This window comes from Lolium perenne, chromosome 7 (assembly GCF_019359855.2).
Source record: "Lolium perenne isolate Kyuss_39 chromosome 7, Kyuss_2.0, whole genome shotgun sequence".
NCBI lineage: Eukaryota > Viridiplantae > Streptophyta > Magnoliopsida > Poales > Poaceae > Lolium > Lolium perenne.
In genome coordinates this window covers 252,248,559-252,258,056 of record NC_067250.2, presented here as the reverse complement: position 1 = coordinate 252,258,056, position 9,498 = coordinate 252,248,559, and the positions used below count along the sequence as shown (strand labels likewise).

The 9,498-nt window shown below is 45.1% G+C and overlaps 1 long non-coding RNA gene across 1 annotated transcript; it reads right to left on the bottom strand.

Moving 5' to 3' along the window:
• Positions 1-2,209: 2,209 nt before the first annotated feature.
• Positions 2,210-6,440, bottom strand: LOC127313332 (uncharacterized). The gene is made up of 4 exons (XR_007858895.2): positions 5,976-6,440; positions 3,741-4,622; positions 3,547-3,657; positions 2,210-2,828 (listed from the first exon to the last, which is right to left on the bottom strand). It is a non-coding gene; the product is annotated as an uncharacterized lncRNA (long non-coding RNA).
• Between the last annotated feature and the right edge of the window lie 3,058 nt (positions 6,441-9,498).

The window sequence follows — 9,498 nt, the reverse complement described above, 5'->3', positions numbered from 1 at the left end:
GTTGAATATTCTTTCTCTCTATTGAAATAAAAATAAAAAAATATTTTAATATTAAAAAAAGTTTGGAGACGATGTTTGGGGAACACGGCTGGGGCGACTTCCCCAAACACGACACTAACAAAATACATCCCACAAACGGTCCCAAAGGGGGGAGACTGCGGGCTGTTAGCACTATTGAGGAGCACGATCGTGATGCTACGAGGAGCTTTGCCTGTGGTATGGAGTGGAGCCGTGGTCCGTCTCCAGAGTGAGCTTTGTGTCGGCGGCAGGGGCGTGCGAGTGTGGATCGGACCGACGCAATGCCATCTGCGTCTTCCGTTGGGTACTCATGTCGCGGGGGCCACGAGCGCGACCGCGAGCGTCCGTTGTGACGTGGATGGATTCTTCCTTCCGTCTCAATGCGCTTTGTTTCAGCTACGTACTCGATGCCACTTCCCAGCATCCGCATCACTCGCACACATTCATTTAATTTCGCATTTAGCTTTAGTCAGAGAAAAAAAACATACATAAGGCCTCTATGCATCGAAAATTCTAAATAGCTTCCATCAGTCTGGTTGAAGACAGCACGTACAATCGTCATCAATCAATCCATCCACTGTCCAAACATTTTGGTTGATCCGCGGAAAGGAGATACGATCACATGTGAATCGAGCAGGTAGGCCCGTACAACTTGAAAAATATTTGGAATAGTGATCTTGTTAAAATCAACATTGTCTCGGTAATTCCAAATTGCCCCAACCAGTGCACAAGTTCTCACACGAATTTGAGCTTTAACTTTCTTATTAGTACCATTTAGCTAACTTCCAAACATAATAATAACATTAAATGGTGGAGTTATATTGAAGTAAAATGAACAACTCTCCAAACTGATCTCACAAAGGGATAACAAATAAAAAGACGATCAATTGATTCATGTGAATCATAAAAAACATGCTTTGTACAATGGAACCATCTTCTTTTAATTAAATCATCTTTAGTAAGCGACACCCCTTTCTATTTGATAACCACATCAACCTTTATATTTTTATTAGTGGAACTTTTAGTTCCCACAGGTATTGACGTAAATACCATAATATGGCTATTTATAAAATCTGCGTAAGTAGATTTAACCGAGAACTTTTCCAGTGGCCAGTGATGTCAAGATCCACGAGAATCTACCTGAATCATCCGTCGAAATAACCCCATTAATCTCTCTACTATGTGCAGACACACCGCCCATTTATCCTCAACTAGGACATTTGCCCGTGCGTTGCAACGGGAGCGAAATAATTTGCATTCTAAGGCACGCCGAATATGCAAGAAGATAAGAAATTTGGACACTTGCAAACAAGAATGTATCTAGATAGCACTGGATTAACATGATAAAATGTAAAACTATAGTAGCAACCTCTAAGTTGTAGTCGCTCCGTTCGGACATAATCGAAGCGGTGTGGTGCCTAGCTAATATACCACATACAAGGTGTCCCACGTTGATTAAACCTGAACTGAGGTAGTAGTCAATTAAAAGTGGAAACTGAAGATCGGTGTTATAGCTTAATGGCATTTCCAACTGAAAGCCTAAATTTAATCATGCATATCTCTATATAGACCCCTATAAAAATATTTCTTCGCTCGATCTATCTTATCATTTTCAGCAGGTCATCTAAACTTAATCCTATATCTATATTTTAAAATTATTCTATACCTAATTTTGCATCTGCTATTTACAACATGTACAACAACTCAGTTTTATGCGCAAAACAAGATTCTTTGTTAAACTGTGAGCTTTATGAGCTTTTGTTGCGACAACCAAAAGAAAAGTAGACCTTCTCCATGTAAAATTCAAAGAGACATCAGTAGTGCAATTTAGAAAACTGTAGTAACGTTTAGCAAGCAAAAGGTAGCAAAATTCAATGAGTAGTAGTGAACTTTAGTAAGTAGTCTCATATATGTATGTAAAAGTCATTGTACTAATTCTACCTCAAATTAATCTAGGGCATGTTTGGTTCTCGGCTATAGTTTGCCAAGCCAAAGTTTGGCAGTAGCCACACTTATGGCAAAGCCATATTTTGCGCCAAAGGTACTCCATTTGGTTGGTGACCAAAGTTTGGCAATAAAACAATGGCAGTTGTTTGGTTTGCTGCCACAAATGTTTGGCAAAAACTCATGGCAATTGTTTGGATTGCCGCCAAAAGTTTGGCAAATAAAAGAGGTACATGGCCATTACAGATAATAGTTGAAGCAAAAATATGTCAAATAGATTATCAGTAGTTCAAATTTCATTACAGAACTTAGACCATTCAATTAAGTAGTACATAACATTCATGACAAAAGCTAAGTTGGACCAGATTACTAACAACATCTTATCAAGCTCTATTCAGCTAGCATTGATAAGCAACAAAAGTAATATTGCCACTAAACATGTTCTAGTCGTTATGTGAGTAGCACACACATATACAAAATGAGGTTGCAACCAACTTGTAGTGTTCACAGATTTAAGCCTTCCTTCTCGCATAAGAAATTGAATGTGGTTGAGACAACATACTCATAGGGTTGTCTTTTCAGATTCTGAAATAGTCACAATGCATCTGGTGTGATCAAATGAATTTCCACTTTTACTCAGTGCCTGACGGTCCACTTGATCCACGGTCATCCCCATGGGGAATTCTTATTTAATGCATCAGCACACAATAAATGATGTTGCTTATTGAACTTAAATCCTACATGTTGATCTTTCAAGTAGTCGATGTACCAATCAAGAATGCATTTCTTCTGATCATCAGCCCAAGTCACGGTTCTCTCACGAAAGGATACATCAGCATCAACCTTCAACCTTTTCTTGGTCATTGCTGCTTCTCATGAAAGTAGATGATCATAAAGTGAATCGTCACACATGACCATAAACTTCAATTATTTTGATTTGTTCGAGGGGATAAAACTAATGTATTTCATAAAAAAGAATTTATAAACTTTGAGTAGATGATCATAATAATTAAAGCATCACACTCATGTCTTTCATACAAAAGAAAGTACTTCTTCACATGTAATGGCAGTACTCTAGATAATACTTTAAAAACATCTAAAACATATTTTTAGAAATAAGATTCAATCAGTACAATGAAAACTTGTCAACTAAAAAAATTTCTTTATCTATAGCGCACTAATACTGACTACTACTGTCTAAATATGATTCAAACACCAATGTTCTGTGAAACATTCCAGGGGGATAATATGATACACTACTTACAATGACTCAGTTTGGAATTACATACTGAATTTTTTTTTTGAGTTTACACGAATCACGGAATTTGATTATGCCAACAGAAAAATAATTGTAGGACAGCAGAACTGAACTTTCTCCGATGAAAAGATAGACAAAGAACAGACGTGCACAAAATTGATAGATCATCTAATACAGATTTTCACAGCAACTAATACACGTGTAAGCATATATCCATGTACATACAAGCAATGATAGCAGATTAAAAAACCAGAAGGCAGGACATGCATCTCCTGGATCGAACAAGACCTAAAAGAATCGATTGCAAGGCATGAAAAAAGGAATACCTTTTCCCCCTTTTCCTGCCACACGGACTGGTCATGAATCTGTTGCCACTTCCGCTGCCCTGCCTCCCTTTGCGCTGCTATACTCTCCTCCCACTTTTCTCTGCTTCAGATCTGCACATGAGTGGGATCGAGAGGTCAACGAACTGGTGGCAGTGAGTGGATGAGATGGGAGAAGGGGCGCTGGCGACGACGACCTGTTCTGGGATGGGAGGCGTGGCGATGGCGAGCTCCGCTACGTCGGGGGAAGGGGAGCCGCTGTGGAGTGAAAGTGCGGAGAGGGGAATTTTTTTTCGAAAACAGCTGAGAAAGAAGGCACTGGGCGATTTTTTTCGCGGCAGCTCCGATAATTTTGTCGGTGTTGGCAGCCACAGGCGGGTGTGGCGGGGAAAAAGACCGCCAAAGTTTTCTGGCAAAAACATGTGGCGGGTGGATGGTGAGGCTGTGGCGCGCCAATACTTGTTAATGAACCAAACGCCCGCCAAATCCGCTGTGGCATGCCAAACTTTGGCTTGGCAATCTCTGTCCGGCAAACAAACAGCCCCTAAAAATCCCCAAATCGCCAGTTCGTGTTCTCACTGCGTTGCCTCAATCAGCTTAGAAATTCTCACCGTGTGACCACAAGATAAACAATGCAAATGATATATACACTCTATTAGACATGGTTTTATGAAGTCTGGAATGTTGAAATATGTTAAATATCAAATGCATATGGAAATATTCAATGTGTAAGCATCATACACCTTATCCCAGCGCAAAAAGAAATAATGCTGATATAATATCGTGCAGCTTAACTGGAGATTTGGCTTGTCCTAAAAAAACAGCATACAACACCTAAATCACGTACGTTGTGAACATTAATTAGTAAATATTAATCCTTTGGCTAACATGGGGTGAGATGGAAAACCATCGGTAGATTGAGCTGCTAACATGGGAGTGAACTGGCTAGCGGCAGTTTGAATTGTTGGTGTAGCTAATGCAGCCATACTGTAAAGTTTGTGTGGTGCTACTGGAGATGCATACAACCCAGCTAAGTCTTCTCCACTCCCTATAATCTTGCAAACTGCTGTGGATCTGCACTGTTGGACAAATCAACCACATATACATGGTCAGATTTTGTGAAATCCAGAGGGGGTTGAGGTTTAGATCAGAATATGAATTCTGCAAAGGCTTCATCACGGTTTCTATGGTGAGTGCGGGGGCTAGGGAGTGCAAGCATGGGGGACGGGGGAGACAGAGCGGACATGAGCCAGGTGATGGATGGGTGACTGGAACATGCGAACGGCATCATCGAGATCCTGCGGCCGCATCCAGAAGGGGAGGACATGGATAAGGAAAGTGTTCCCATCTCCGGTCTCCTTGATCTACAACTCGGCGGTGCCGGCGCTTTCGTGGGACAGCGCGACAGGCGGGCAGAGGCCTGCAGCCAGCGGCGCAGCGATCCAAATTGCTTCATCACGGTTTCTTCATCAAATTGCTTCACTACAATTTCTTCATTAGAGTTTCTCCTCTGCTCAGCTAGGCGGCCGGCGATCGGCCGACGATTGTCTCGATCTGAATTAGGTGGCCAGCGGACTGGAGATCCTCCGAACTCAGCAGGAGCGGGAGGAGGCGTCGGGTGGTCGGCGGCAGGAGGAGGAGGCGATTCGTGCAGGGGTGAGGAGCGAGGGTTTCGGGTGCGGTTCACGTTCCACTCGAGGTAGTTGGGCTTTCGCCCAGTTGGGCCCATGCGGGACGACCAAAAGTTTGACGGATTGAGAGCTGGGCATAATAAGGAACATGTTCCTACTTTTTAAGTAGTTCCTATCTAGAATATCCTACTACTGTTCATAGAAAAGTAGTTCCTAGATGGATCTAGTGTTCCATAACAACTTGGTAACATAATACTTTGGAGCAGTGGCTAGACAACCAATTTAGTAAAATTTCCATTGAACTTCCATAAAAAAAATCCATTTAATTTTGTTAACATGCTTCAAGTCATATATGCACTTATCATCCTTGATAGGTGATGTATCTACACATTCTGTTCCCACGAACCAACCTCCCCATAAAATTAATCTCCCAACTCTCCTCATGAAACACACACGAAAACACAACAATTCCACTCTGTGATCAAATTATGTTGTCCTCAGTTTGTTGGTGGACTACTTTTTCGTCTCTATCTTCTTCTGTAAAACCAGAGCAAGACAAGATTTTGCCGCTGCTATGCTCTGGTATAGAAAATGGCTAATTCCAAGAAAGAAGGCACTGACAAGCAGAATACACGCATACGGATCACTGCAACTATTATCTTTTTGCCAACACAGCTCGTACAGATCGGAATTTTATAGGGATCCAATCGATCATCAGGCGTAAGAAAAAAACTAAAGCAGCAAGCAATCAACTAATGAAATATGCATACAATTGGGATTTGGGAGCACAGTAGTACATACGCGAGCCAGTGGCCTCCCATAGGAGAGTCTTCCCTTGCTCCTAGTCGTGGGACGTGCGGTAGGAGCAGGTTGTCAGCCGCCCGCAGCGACCACCTGCCGAACTGCCCGACATGATGCACATGACGCCCGCAGAGCCGCCGGCAGCCACACCCACAACCCGCGCATATCCTGTCTACGATGCAGTGCCTCCTGCAGAAAAAAACCAGGAGGAGAGTAGTGCGGCGGCGGCAGTGTTGTTGGTCCGTGTGGTGATCTGAAGCGCGTCGTCCCAGGCACACTCTTGTGGCAGCGGAGGGCAGGGCAGCGGCGGCGACGGCGACGGCTGAGGGCAGGTCGAGGGAAGTGATTAGGGGTGCGGTCCTTGTTTGTGGAGCGGAGGCGGATTTTCCCAGGTGATCCTTTCTCAGCCCAAGTTGGTGCGGCCCATGTTGGCGCGGGCGGAACGGGAGACGACGACGACGAAAATTAACGTATTGAGAGGATGGCAGAATAAGGAACCACTTTAGTCTTTTTAAGTAGTAGAGATTCGTCTGAATCCTACATTCAGTGCTGTGCGCTTCCCTCTTGGCTGTGCGTATGCTATGTGAAGTTTGAATTGATGCCTTGATGGCATTCATGTACCAGATATACTTGAGGCTACCTGACCAGAAAAGCGCACTACCATTACGAAGAGGAATTAAGAGCATACACATGTCGGTCTGGACCCATTGGCAAAAGCTTTCAACATGCCATCAGTGTGGCTCTCCTATCATTCATGATGCATCGCGCCGCAGCTAGCATTTCCCTGTGCCAATACGGTGGGCTCCAAGTCTCAACACTGCAGAACAAACTTCAAACAACCATCCATGAATAATGGACATAATGCAATGGGTATCAAAAGAATAAGAAAAATCGCCTGGATAGGAGTCGTACAGTGTATGGATATATGATGCAGGAACCTCACCGGTTCCTTTCATTGTCAATTGTAATCGCCTAACTGCAAGTATTCAGACTCCACCTAACGTTAAATTTGTTCTCTTCTTCCGTAGCATTGCGCTGATGCACCTGCTTCGATTCTTTGCGAACCACTCATACCAAATGTGTCGCTTTTTGGAGTAAGGCTCTTACTCTATTTTGATTTCCTGATCTTGTGCGGTATCAGAACGTTATCATAGATACTCTACTCCTGGACGAGTACTTGTATAGGGCGTGCCTTGTGCTCATGGATGACCCCATCAATGAGTTCTGAAAAACCGCCGAAAAAATTGGTGGCTGCAAGCGCATCTCCACCAGCAGAGGCGCCGGCACTTTCGTATGGGGGGCGTTGGCACTGCATCCTCTATTTGGGGTGCTATTCCCACACCGGTGGCCTCAAATCGGCGGTCCCGATAGATAATTTAAATTAAAATCTCAAGTAAAAGCATAGAAATTCGAATAAAGAGAAGAAACATTCCACGAACTAATACATAATTGGGAACATGGTTTACACGAAGATACAATTTAGAACATGGTTTTCCACAAACTAATACATAGTTTGAACCATGGTTGACACAAATATAAAACATTGGAAAATAACGAAACCTAACTAGTGTTGGCATCGCAGGTTTCGTGTGTTCGCTGCCAAGAAAAAACACTCTCAGGAACTCTCAGTCACCCAAACTGGAAAATCCAGCTGGTGACGGTACCCATGTTGGTTCTTTCGAGGAAGAACATCCAAAAACATGTGTGCCTATTTTCGCTGCGAAGAAACAACACTCAGTTGTTCTCCTCATCGATGTCGCCTGGCAGTATCGGCGGCAGCGTGCCTCGTCGAACACCTTGACGCTCATACACCCCTCGCCAAAGTAGGAGAACGCGAGCACGAAGCTGACTTCGAGGTGGTGGTAGCGCGTGAACTTCTCCCAGTCGATATGGAGGTACATCTTGCCGCGCGCATCGCGGATCACGTCCACAATCCACCGGCAGAAGCCGCAGTCAGCCTCCCGCAAATGCAGAGAGGCCTGCTCGTTGCCGGCGATGAAGTCGGCGAAGTTGTCTGGCAGCCTCTGGATGCCGAGTGGGTCGCCCTTGAGGACGATGACGATCTCGAACATCACTTGCCGCTCCACCTCCTGCAGGTCCGACAATGAAGACGACGGCATCGCAGGAGACGGCGAGCGTGTAGCTCTGTCGCGGCCACGACCATGACCACGGTCGCGACCTCGGCCTCGACCAGACATGGCGTCATCTCTTCAGATGAAGGCGGCTAGGGTTGGGGAGAGAGGCGCTAGGGTTTGTGTGGGAGGGACGATACGAGAGCGCCCTTTTTATAGGCCGGAGGGAGGCGGGAGAGCGGTGACGCTCATTAATGCCGGCACGGAGAGCTAGGCGCGACGGGATGGTTCGCTGCGCGTCTGCGGAAACTACACCGCTGTTGCGCGCCAATAACTGCCGTCGCGAGGTAGGCGACGATTAGGTTAAAACTTAATGTGCCGCTGATGCGTCGGCCCCGCCACTCAGCGCTGGCGTCGACTTTTGGGATGTGTGGCTGACAGGCGGCTCCAACGCCCAAAATTCTCCGTCTCGCGAGGCGCCGGCGCGCCCGATTCGCGCCCTTGGCCAAGGGACTAGCACGGGGTTGCCGGCGCTTCTATTGGGCTCGAAAAAGCGCCGACGCTATTTGGGGCGCGTCAGTGTGAGCCCATTTTCACTCCCGCCCCCAAATCGCTACCGGGACCGCTATGGGGCGCGCCGGTGGAGATGCTCTAATAAGCTGATGTGTTATCCAGCAAACAAAGTCCGTTCAATGCCAGTTAGAGCATCTCTAGTCGGGTCCCTCAAAAAACGTCCGGCACGATGATTTGGGACGCATTTGGGGACATCACCGGACAAAAAGAGACCAAAAATATGTACAAAATGAGGCTCTTTCTAGCCGTATCCCTTAAACAGCGTCCGGACACATGCATTTTAATAGAGGGGACCATCCCTTGTGGAAAAAGTATGTGAGAGAAAGTCTGGGAAAAGAGAATGACATGCGGGACTAGGGCTGCATGCATGCGGACGCTATTTTTGTGTCAGGCGTCCCCGGTAAAGACTTTATACACAGTCTCTATCGGGGACGCTGGACACAAAATGAGACGCTATTTAGCTTTGGAGTACGCGACTGAAAGCATTTTTCTCTATTTCTTGTCCGCGGTCCCCCAAACGACGTTTTGGGGACGCGACTGGAGATGCTCTTACATGCCTTATGAAGATCCAGTGTTGTTGTTTGGTGTGGAGTTCTTGCTAAGCTCGTTGTTCACAGCGAGTTGTAACGGTCTTATACTTGGTTCTCTGTCGTATATAAAGATATGGTACGCCTCGAAAAGAAGATCACACTTTGAGTAAATTTACAGTCTATTTTAGATGATATTATTCTCTTAGGGCACGTACAATGGGATGGGATGATATCAGTCTTTCCTTAGAGATGCCACATCGAATTTTTGCTAAGTTGGAGGAGAGAGAATAAAGGGATAGAAGGTTATCTTCCCTTAGCTAAGAGATTATCTATACCAATATAAAAAGA